The following is a 12,504-nucleotide window of genomic DNA, read 5'->3' as shown; positions in this document are numbered from 1 at the left end:
ATGGAGATTGATAGGAAGAATTGACCTTTAGTGTGTGAAGGATGGAGGTTGGTAGGAAGGGGCTGAGATGGGCATGCTGGCTGTTTTAAGGTGTGTTTCAGACAGACATAGTGGGCTTCCAACGGATCTATATGGACCAAGGTGTAGTCATCACTCACTAGTCACCTAAGGTGATAGACAGAGTACGCCAGACATCTGACTTTAACATATGGTAATCATAACAGATGAGGTGTATGTGTCTGTGTGTACTATATAGAGGGGTATGTGCTCTAATCTAGTGAATGTACACGTGGAGACAGACACACACACTCACACACACACACACACACAAATACATACACTCACAGAGAGACACAAACAAATACATACACTCACAGAGAGACACACACAAATACATACACTCACAGAGAGACACACACAAATACATACACTCACAGAGAGACACACACAAATACATACACTCACAGAGAGACACACACAAATACATACACTCACAGAGAGACACACACAAGTACATACACTCACAGAGAGACACAAACAAATACATACACTCACAGAGAGACACACCCATACTGAGCAGTCACATATCCCTCTGGCCTGACTGATGGGTGAGGGGAGGAAACAGAACTGCTGAACGTGGAATAACAGAAGAAAAACAGGAAAGTGAAGAATCGCCCAGTTTTTTTTTATATTTTACCAAATGCCCCGTCACTTCACACTTCCTTTATATTCCTTTATAGTTAATCTTGCCCCCCGCCTCCTCTCTCTATCTCCCTCTCTCGCTCTTTCTCTCTCCCTCTCCCTCTCCGTCGCTCTCTCTCGCCCTCCCTCTCCGTCGCTCTCTCTCTCCCTCCCTCTCTCGCTCTTTCTCTCTCCCTCTCCCTCTCCGTCGCTCTCTCTCTCCCTCCCTCTCTCGCTCTTTCTCTCTCCCTCTCCCTCTCCGTCACTCTCTCTCTCCCTCCCTCTCTCGCTCTTTCTCTCTCCCTCCCTCTCCGTCACTCTCTCTCCCTCCCTCTCCGTCGCTCTCTCTCTCCCTCCCTCTCCTTCGCTCTCTCTCTCCCTCCCTCTCCGTCGCTCTCTCTCCCTCCCTCTCCGTCGCTCTCTCTCTCCCTCCCTCTCCGTCGCTCTCTCTCTCCCTCCCTCTCTGTCGCTCTCTCTCCCTCCCTCTCCGTCGCTCTCTCTCTCCCTCTCCCTCGCCGTCGCTCTCTCTCTCCCTCCCTCTCCCTCTCCCTCTCCGTCGCTCTCTCTCCCTCCCTCTCCCTCTCCATCGCTCTTTCTCTCCCTCCCTCTCTTGCTCTTTCTCTCTCCCTCTCCCTCTCCGTCACTCTCTCTCTCCCTCCCTCTCCCTCTCCGTCGCTCTCTCTCTCCCTCTCCCTCTCCGTCGCTCTCTCTCTCTCTCCCTCCCTCTCCCTCTCCGTCGCTCTCTCTCTCCCTCTCCCTCTCCGTCGCTCTCTCCCTCCCTCTCCCTCTCCGTTGCTCTCTCTCTCCCTCCCTCTCCTTCGCTCTCTCTCTCTCTCTCTCTCCCTCGCAACCTCTCTCTCTCTCTCTCTCTCTCGTTGTAAACTCTATGTAATGTGACTGGCCTTTGTTAAAGACATGACGGTGGTATTTAAGTGTGGAGACCTCTCTGTAAGTGTGATGGCCTGTGTTAGACTTTCTGTTCTACTGTGAAACCGTAATTAAACTGTTTGTTTAATAGGAGGTAATTAAATACATACACACACACACACACAAACACACACACACACACAAACACAAACACAAACACGCACACGCACACACACGCACACGCACGCACACACACAAACAAACAGACAAACAAACAAGCACACACATACGTATACACATCTTATATTGGTGATTAGAGTCAGTTATGAAGTGGTGCATTTGTCCCTTACTGAGTAGCAGGTACTAGTGGTGTGTTAGCATCGTGTTTCTGTGCCATTGCAGGTACTAATGGTGTGTTAGCATCGTGTTTCTGTGCCATTGCAGGTACTAATGGTGTGTTAGCATCGTGTTTCTGTGCCATTGCAGGTACTAATGGTGTGTTAGCATCGTGTTTCTGTGTAATTGGCAGTACACGTGTGTTAAGCTGTATGTACTCCCCGACTGCGCAGCGGTCTAAGGCACTGCATCTCAGTGCTAGAAGTGTCACTACAGTCCCTGGTTCGAATCCAGGCTGTATCACATCCAGCTGTGATTTGGAGTCCCATTGAAACACAAGAAGACAACCACAACCTTAACCTGTTACTAAATCATGTGTTCCAGCTGTGTGTACAGAAAAACAACCTTATCCTGTTACTAAATCATGTGTTCCAGCTGTGTGTACAAAAAAACAACCTTATCCTGTTACTAAATCATGTGTTCCAGCTGTGTGTACAGAAAAACAACCTTATCCTGTTACTAAATCACTATGCACTTTACGAGGCTTTTCAATGTCAGGCTAATGCTTCAAGGTACTATGACGTGATATGCAACAATTAACGAGATAGCACCACACACACAAACACACACACTTGATTTTATGTGACCCGTAAAGTGCTATGTCTAATGCTTACAGATAAAATGATGTCATAAAGTACTGAATATGCCTGCACCAGAGACACACACACATTCCATATTTGATTGTCACTTCATGAAAATTCATGCATCATATATTCATCGCTACACATCAACAAACTACAGTCCAAACATTAATTAACAATCCTATAATTTCTCCATAACTCACAGTCTATTATATTATTGAACTAACATGATGACGAACACCATTCATCTCTGATAGAGAGAGAGAGAGTGTGTGTGTGTGTGTGTGTGTGTGTGTGTGTGTGTGTGTGTGTGTGTGTGTGTGTGTGTGTGTGTGTGTGTGTGTGTGTGTTTGTGTGTGTGTGTGTGTGTGTAAGAGAGAGAGGGGGGGGGGGGGGGGAGAGAACAAATGTGTTTGCCTGCATTGTTGTATGCCTAAAGCTGTTTCCATTTCTGTTTCTGTGTGGACATATTTTCCTTTGGGGCGAAATGTCCCCACTTGTCAAATGTTCCTTGTTTTACTATCCTTGTGAGGACATTTGGATCCCACACACACACACACACACACACACACACACACACACACACACACGTACGAACAGACACACACTCAGTATCCCCAAAGGGGGTGAGTCCTTTATCTCATCGATCAAATGAATTGACCTGTTAGTAATGGCATCAATATAAACAGGCCATGCTGAAGCAAACAGATCCCTGGGTCCTGTCTCACAAACAGTGTTGAGAAGGCAGAAAGAGGGAGTAAGAAGTGCACAGAAAGAGGGATGGAAGAAAGACTGGGATAGGAGAGAAAGAGCGAGAGACTGAGAGAGAAGAGGGAGAGAGGGAGAGAAAGAGAGAAGAAAGGATATAGGGATAGGAGAGAAAGAATGAGTGAGAAAAAGAGAGAGAGAGAGAGAGACAAGTGATATTAGAGAGACAGAGGAATACAGAGAGAGATAGAAAGAGAGTTTGAGATGCAAATAACCTTTATTGGGTCTGGGGACCCACAACACAAAGAACAAGAAAAATATCAAGCAGATCTCATATGCATCTGAATCAGTCCAAATGACCACTTGTACTGTAGCCTTCGCAGGCTAACCAAGCCTTCCCAGGGGAGTCCAGACTAACCAAGCCTTCCCAGGGGAGTCCAGGCTAACCAAGCCTTCCCAGGGGAGTCCAGGCTAACCAAGCCTTCCCAGGGGAGTCCAGGCTAACCAAGCCTTCCCAGGGGAGTCCAGGCTAACCAATCCTTCCCAGGGGAGTCCAGGCTAACCAAGCCTTCCCAGGAGCATCCAGGCTAATCAAGCCTTCCCAGGGGAGTCCAGGCTAACCAAGCCTTCCCAGGGGAGACCAGGTTAACCAAGCCTTCCCAGGGGCATCCAGGCTAACCAAGCCTTCCCAGGGGAGTCCAGGCTAACCAATCCTTCCCAGGGGAGTCCAGGCTAACCAAGCCTTCCCAGGAGCATCCAGGCTAATCAAGCCTTCCCAGGGGAATCCAGGCTAACCAAGCCTTCCCAGGGGAGACCAGGTTAACCAAGCCTTCCCAGGGGCATCCAGGCTAACCAAGCCTTCCCAGGGGAGTCCAGGCTAATCAAGCCTTCCCAGGGGAGTCCAGGCTAACCAAGCCTTCCCAGGGGAGTCCAGGCTAACCAAGCCTTCCTAGGGGAGTCCAGGCTAACCAAGCCTTCCTAGGGGCATCCAGGCTAACCAAGCCTTCCCAGGGGACACCAGACTAACCAAGCCTTCCCAGGGGAGTCCAGGCTAACCAATCCTTCCCAGGGGAGTCCAGGCTAACCAATCCTTCCCAGGGGAGTCCAGGCTAACCAAGCCTTCCCAGGAGCATCCAGGCTAACCAAGCCTTCCCAGGGGAGTCCAGGCTAACCAAGCCTTCCCAGGGGAGTCCAGGCTAACCAATCCTTCCCAGGGGAGTCCAGGCTAACCAAGCCTTCCCAGGAGCATCCAGGCTAATCAAGCTTTCCCAGGGGAGTCCAGGCTAACCAAGCCTTCCCAGGGGAGTCCAGGCTAACCAAGCCTTCCTAGGGGAGTCCAGGCTAACCAAGCCTTCCTAGGGGCATCCAGGCTAACCAAGCCTTCCCAGGGGACACCAGACTAACCAAGCCTTCCCAGGGGAGTCCAGGCTAACCAATCCTTCCCAGGGGAGTCCAGGCTAACCAAGCCTTCCCAGGGGACACCAGACTAATCAAGCCTTCCCAGGGGAGTCCAGGCTAACCAAGCCTTCCCAGGGGAGTCCAGGCTAACCAAGCCTTCCCAGGGGAGTCCAGGCTAACCAAGCCTTCCCAGGGGAGTCCAGGCTAACCAAGCCTTCCCAGGGGACACCAGACTAACCAAGCCTTCCCAGGGGAGTCCAGGCTAACCAAGCCTTCCCAGGGGAGTCCAGGCTAACCAAGCCTTCCCAGGGGAGTCCAGGCTAACCAAGCCTTCCCAGGGGAGTCCAGGCTAACCAAGCCTTCCCAGGGGAGTCCAGGCTAACCAAGCCTTCCCAGGGGAATCCAGGCTAACCAAGCCTTCCCAGGGGAGTCCAGGCTAATCAAGCCTTCCCAGGGGAGTCCAGGCTAACCAAGCCTTCCCAGGGGAGTCCAGGCTAACCAAGCCTTCCCAGGGGAGTCCAGGCTAACCAAGCCTTCCCAGGGGAGTCCAGGCTAACCAAGCCTTCCCAGGGGAGTCCAGGCTAACCAAGCCTTCCCAGGGGAGTCCAGGCTAACCAATCCTTCCCAGGGGAGTCCAGGCTAACCAAGCCTTCCCAGGGGAGTCCAGGCTAACCAAGCCTTCCCAGGGGAGTCCAGGCTAACCAAGCCTTCCCAGGGGAGTCCAGGCTAACCAATCCTTCCCAGGGGAGTCCAGGCTAACCAAGCCTTCCCAGGGGAGTCCAGGCTAACCAATCCTTCCCAGGGGAGTCCAGGCTAACCAATCCTTCCCAGGGGACACCAGACTAACCAATCCTTCCCAGGGGAGTCCAGGCTAACCAAGCCTTCCTAGGGGCATCCAGGCTAACCAAGCCTTCCCAGGGGACACCAGACTAACCAAGCCTTCCCAGGGGACACCAGACTAACCAAGCCTTCCCAGGGGAGTCCAGGCTAACCAAGCCTTCCCAGGGGTGTCCAGGCTAACCAAGCCTTCCCAGGGGAATCCAGGCTAACCAAGCCTTCCCAGGGGAGACCAGACTAACCAAGCCTTCCCAGGGGACACCAGACTAACCAAGCCTTCCCAGGGGCATCCAGGCTAACCAAGCCTTCCCAGGGGACACCAGACTAACCAAGCCTTCCTAGGGGACACCAGACTAACCAAGCCTTCCCAAGGGAGTCCAGGCTAACCAAGCCTTCCCAAGGGAGTCCAGGCTAACCAAGCCTTCCCAGGGGACACCAGACTAACCAAGCCTTCCCAGGGGACACCAGACTAACCAAGCCTTCCCAGGGGTGTCCAGGCTAACCAAGCCTTCCCAGGAGCATCCAGGCTAACCAAGCCTTCCCAGGGGAGTCCAGGCTAACCAAGCCTTCCCAGGGGAGACCAGGTTAACCAAGCCTTCCCAGGGGCATCCAGGCTAACCAAGGGAGTAAGGATTTTACGGTTTCCTTTTGTCATCAAGGCTTCAAGATCTGCCAACTGCTCACGTGGACAGGAGAATGCTATCTGCCCGAAGGCTGGTACATGATCTACTGTCCCAAAAATGTTGTGAAGCTCTAGTTTACACTGAGTTTCTGTGAATCCCATCAGCACAGTCTTCTTCTCCTTATTGCCCTCTTTCACCTTCGTCCCCAGAAGGGAGGAGCAGCCGTGTATTGATTCCTGCAGGTCAGACCCTGCCAGACACACCTTCTGTACAGGATCAGTGGGAGGCTGTTCTTTGTCCACCAGGTAGAGGCGATAACCTCCTGGGGCCTCAGCCATATAGAGGCCCTTTCCAACCCCAGTGAGGGGCCAACCAAGCAGCTTAGCATTGCTGACAGCCTGGCTAGACTGCAGAGTCAAACTGAGGAAGTCGTTGCCTAGGCGATATTCTCCCACTCTATAATTGTAGATCAGTTCAGCCACAAGGTCATCATACTCTGGCCCCAAGCCGACCATTGGCTTGCTCCATTTTCCATCATAAAGGGCCCTTACAAGTTGACTTACATCCTTCTTCCAACTCTTTGTGACGCAAAATCGTCATGGCGAGCACATCGCTGTAAAAGGTGACCGTTTTGCTTCTGTCACCTACAAAATGCAAGGCTGACCTCAAAGCCAATATAACCCATGTGAGTTTGCTTATGTAGTACACAATTATATATCACACTCAGAAAAATCACCCTACGAGGCATGATCATTATCATTGTTTTACTTTAGCCTTATCCTTACCTCTTTCCCTTATCCTTACCACTTTTCCCTTAACCTTATCACTTTTCCCTTATCCTTACCACTTTCCCCTTAACCTTACCACTTTTCCCTTATCCTTATCACTTTTCCCTTAACCTTACCACTTTTCCCTTATCCTTACCACTTTTCCCTTATCCTTACCACTTTTCCCTTATCCTTACCACTTTTCCCTTATCCTTACCACTTTTCCCTTATCCTTACCACTTTTCCCACTACCTTTTGCTGCCGTGACAGCAGTAACAAATTATCTCAAGCGGAAACGCTTCTTCACATTCAACTGATCTAACCCCACCGTCTTCTGTAACACCACAGCTGACCTCAACATCAAAGAAATGTGTCAATTTGACAGATTTCCCAAAAGTCTGATCCAGGAACCCATTTACCTGGGGCGGCAGGTAGCCTAGTGGTTAGAGCGTTGGGCCAGGAACCGAAAGGTTGCTAGATTGAATCCCAGAGCTGACAAGGTAAAAATATGTCGTTCTTCCCCTGAACTAGGCAGTTAACCCATTTGTCCCCAGTAGGTCTTTGTTGTAAATAAGAATTTGTTATTAACTGACTTGCCTAGTTAAATAAAGGTTCAATAAATTACCTCTTCTAGATTGTACATTTAGATGTCACTAGCTGCTATCAAATCAAAAGAGATGTTCATATCCTTCTCCTGATCCTCCTCAACTGAGGCCACAGACACCTGACTCCTCTCAACACTCCTTACTTGTACCCCATCACTCGTACCAGGCATCTCCTAAACTACCTGGGAGACTAGCCTCACCTGAACCCCCTCCTGTACCCCATCACTCGTACCAGGCATCTGCTAAACTACCTGGGAGACTAGCTACACCTGAACCCCCTCCTGTACCCCATCACTCGTACCAGGCATCTCCTAAACTACCTGGGAGACTAGCTCCACCTGAACCCCATCCTGTACCCCATCACTCGTACCAGGCATCTCCTAAACTACCTGGGAGACTAGCCTCACCTGAACCCCCTCCTGTACCCCATCACTTGTAGTGGACATCTCCTCCAATACCTGGGAGACTAGCACCACCTGAACCCCTCATGTACCCCATCACTCGTAGTGGACATCTCCTCCACTACCTGGGAGACTGGAGTCCAGCTGAACCCCCTCCAGTACCCCATCACTCGAAGTGGACATCTCCTCCACTACCTGGGAGACTAGCTCCACCTGAAGCCATCCTGTACCCCATCACTCGTAGTGGACATCTCCTCCACTACCTGGGAGACTAGCTCCACCTGAAGCCCTCCTTTACCCCATCACTCGTAGTGGACATCTCCTCCACTACCTGGAGACTAGCCACACCTGAACCCCTCCTGTACCCCATCACTCATAGTGGACATCTGGCTGGCTGGTGTGTTTACGGACATATTCAATCAATACCTATCCCAGTCTGTTGTTCCCACATGCTTCAAGAGGGCCACCATTGTTCCTGTTCCCAAGAAAGCTAAGGTAACTGAGCTAAACGACAACCGCCCCGTAGCACTCACTTCCGTCATCATGAAGTGCTTTGAGAGACTAGTCAAGGACCATATCACCTCCACCCTACCTGACACCCTAGACCCACTCCAATTTGCTTACCGCCCAAATAGGTCCACAGACGATGCAATCTCAACCACACTGCACACTGCCCTAACCCATCTGGACAAGAGGAATATCTATGTGAGAATGCTGTTCATCGACTACAGCTCGGCATTTAATACCATAGTGCCCTCCAAGCTCGTCATCAAGCTCGAGACCCTGGGTCTCGACCCCGCCCTGTGCAACTGGGTACTGGACTTCCTGACGGGCCGCCCCCAGGTGGTGAGGGTAGGCAACAACATTTCCACCCCGCTGATCCTCAACACTGCGGCCCCACAAGGGTGCGTTCTGAGCCCTCTCCTGTACTCCCTGTTCACCCACGACTGCGTGGCCACGCACGCCTCCAACTCAATCATCAAGTTTGCGGACGACACAACAGTGGTAGGCTTGATTACCAACAACGACGAGACGGCCTACAGGGAGGAGGTGAGGGCCCTCGGAGTGTGGTGTCAGGAAAATAACCTCACACTCAACGTCAACAAAACTAAGGAGATGATTGTGGACTTCAGGAAACAGCAGAGGGAACACCCCCCTATCCACATCGATGGAACAGTAGTGGAGAGGGTAGTAAGTTTTAAGTTCCTTGGCGTACACATCACAGACAAACTGAATTGGTCCAACCACACAGACAGCATCGTGAAGAAGGCGCAGCAGCGCCTCTTCAACCTCAGGAGGCTGAAGAAATTCGGCTTGTCACCAAAAGCACTCACAAACTTCTACAGATGCACAATCGAGAGCCCACAACCGTAAGGCTCTCCAGAGGGTAGTGAAGTCTGCACAACGCATCACCGGGGGCAAACTACCTGCCCTCCAGGACACCTACACCACCCGATGTCACAGGAAGGCCATAAAGATCATCAAGGACAACAACCACCCGAGCCACTGCCTGTTCACCCCGCTATCATCCAGAAGGCGAGGTCAGTACAGGTGCACCAAAGCTGGGACCGAGAGACTGAAAAACAGCTTCTATCTCAAGGCCATCAGACTGTTAAACAGCCACCACTAACATTGAGTGGCTGCTGCCAACACACTGACTCAACTCCAGCCTCTAATAATAATGGGAATTGATGGGAAATGATGTAAATATTTCACTAGCCACTTTAAACAATGGTACCTAATATAATGTTTACATACCCTACATTATTCATCTCATATGTATACGTATATACTGTACTCTATATCATCTACTGCATCTTTATGTAATACATGTATCACTAGCCACTTTAACTATGCCACTTTGTTTACATACTCATCTCATATGTATATACTGCACTCAATACCATCTACTGTATCTTGCCTATGCCGCTCTGTACCACCACTCATTCATATATCTTTATGTACATATTCTTTATCCCCTTACACTTGTGTCTATAAGATTGTAGTTTTGGAATTGTTAGCTAGATTACTTGTTGGTTATTACTGCAGTGTCGGAACTAGAAGCACAAGCATTTCGCTACACTCGCATTAACATCTGCTAACCATGTGTATGTGACAAATAAAATTTGATTTGATTTGACATCTCCTCCACTACCTGGGAGACTAGCCCCTCCTGAACCCCTCATGTACCCCATCACTCATACCAGGCATCTCCTCCACTACCTGGGAGACTAGCTCCACCTGAACCCCTCCTGTACCCCATGACTTGTACTGGGTATCTCCTCACCAGTGTGGGGAAATGGCTCCTCAGATCCATCCTTACCTCCTGCAACAATATTTTTCTGCTGCATAACAGATGCTATGTTCCCCTCTGGTACAAGCTGCAACTCCGTGCCCTCAACACGGACAACTTGTTCCTAAGCAACAGGTGCTTGTGGCTGCTCTACCGCTGTCGGTCCACCTCTCCCTACATCAGTGGGCCCAGGCGTTACGAGGACCACCTCTCCCTACATCAGTGGGCCCAGGCGTTACGAGGTCCACCTCTCCCTACATCAGTGGGCCCAGGAGTTACGAGGACCACCTCTCCCTATATCAGTGGGCCCAGGCGTTACGAGGACCACCTCTCCCTACATCAGTGGGCCCAGGCGTTACGAGGTCCACCTCTCCCTACATCAGTGGGCCCAGGCGTTACGAGGTCCACCTCTCCCTACATCAGTGGGCCCAGGCGTTACGAGGACCACCTCTCCCTATATCAGTGGGCCCAGGCGTTACGAGGTCCACCTCTCCCTACATCAGTGGGCCCAGGAGTTACGAGGACCACCTCTCCCTACATCAGTGGGCCCAGGCGTTACGAGGACCACCTCTCCCTACATCAGTGGGCCCAGGCGTTAAGAGGACCACCTGCGCCCCTCACTCGGCCTTCTCCCTTTTCGGTTAAGCATGTCACTTAGGACCAACATCCCCACACTCAAAACACTGTTGACTACCCGTACTAGCATAAACCATATACATTCTACTGTCATAATGACTCTTTAAACTCCAAAGTCTGCTCCGGTGAGTCCAAAAACATAAACACCTGTCGCCGAAATAACATAACCTGTTTCAGAGCCGGGTGTTTGAAACGACATAACCTGTTTCAGAGCCGGGTGTTTGAAACGACATAACCTGTTTCAGAGCCGGGTGTTTGAAACGACATAACCTGTTTCAGAGCCGGGTGTTTGAAACGACATGACCTGTTTCTGAGCCGGGAGTTTGAAACGACATAACTTGTTTCAGAGCCCGGTGTTTGAAACGACATAACCTGTTTCAGAGCCAGGTGTTTGAAACGACAACCTGTTTCAGAGCCGGGTGTTTGAAACGACATAACCTGTTTCAGAGCTGGGTGTTTGAAATGACATGACCTGTTTCAGAGCCGGGTGTTTGAAACGACATGACCTGTTTCTAAGCCGGGTGTTTGAAACTACATAACTTCCCAAAGCGCATTAACTCGCTCTCCAACAGCTCATTGGGAATAAACGGTGGTACATTTGAAATCGTTACCCTGGTTGATGGAGAAAAAAGCAGAGTTACTTTAAATCAGGGAAAGGCAATGGCAGCCCAAACTCTGTTGCGTGAGCAAAACTCATGCAACCACTTAACGCAATGTTATCTTTCTGGCTCATTTTTCAAAATAAAAGCCTGAAACTTTGTCTGAAGACTGTTGACAACTTGAGGAAGTGATAGATAAAATTAATCTGGTTGATATCCCTTTAAATGGAGGAAAGGGAGGCTATGGAACATGGAGTTTTCAAAATAGAAGCCACTTCCTTGTTTGATTTTCCTCAGGGTTTCGCCTGCAATGTCAGTTCTGTTATACTCACAGACAATATTTTGACAGTTTTGGAAACTTTAGAGTGTTTTCTATCCAATACTATGCATATATTAGCAACTGAGACTGAGGAGCTGGCCGTTTACAATGGGCACCTTTTCATCCAAGCTACTCAATACTGACCCTGCAGCCATAAGAAATTAAGAGAGAGAGACTGTGATAGAAGAGAGAGAGAGACTGTGATAGAGGAGAGAGCGAGAGAGAGAGACTGTGATAGAAGAGAGAGAGAGACTGTGATAGAAGAGAGAGCGAGAGAGAGAGAGATTGTGATAGAAGAAAGAGAGAGAGAGAGAGAGACTGATAGAAGAGAGCAAGAGAGAGAGACTGTGATAGAAGAGAGAGTGAGAGGGAGACTGTGATAGAAGAGAGAGCGAGAGAGAGAGATTGACTGTGATAGAAGAGAGAGAGATTGGCTGTGATAGAAGAGAGAGAGAGAGACTGTAATATAAGAGAGATAGAGAGAGAGGGTGATACTGTGATAGAAAAGAGAGCAAGAGAGAGACTGCGAGAGAAGAGAGAGCGAGAGAGAGAGACTGCGATAGAAGAGAGAGAGCGAGAGAGAGAGAGACTGAAATAGAAGAGAGAGCGAGAGAGAGAGACTGTGATAGAAGAGCAATAGAGAGAGACTGTGATAGAAGAGAGAGAGAGACTGTGATAGAAGAGAGAGCGAGAGAGAGAGAGATTGTGATAGAAGAGAGAGAGAGAGAGAGAGACTGATAGAAGAGAGCAAGAGAGAGAGACTGTGATAGAAGAGAGAGTGAGAGAGAGACTG

At 50.0% G+C, this 12,504-nt stretch overlaps 1 pseudogene; it reads right to left on the bottom strand.

Moving 5' to 3' along the window:
- Positions 1–12,504, bottom strand: part of LOC110503406 — a 91,958-nt pseudogene that overhangs the window by 24,633 nt on the left and 54,821 nt on the right.

The sequence above is a fragment of the Oncorhynchus mykiss genome, chromosome 24 (genome assembly GCF_013265735.2).
Source record: "Oncorhynchus mykiss isolate Arlee chromosome 24, USDA_OmykA_1.1, whole genome shotgun sequence".
NCBI classification, from domain to species: domain Eukaryota; kingdom Metazoa; phylum Chordata; class Actinopteri; order Salmoniformes; family Salmonidae; genus Oncorhynchus; species Oncorhynchus mykiss.
Note: the sequence above shows the minus strand (reverse complement) of the source record. Positions and strands in the feature narration are given on the sequence as shown.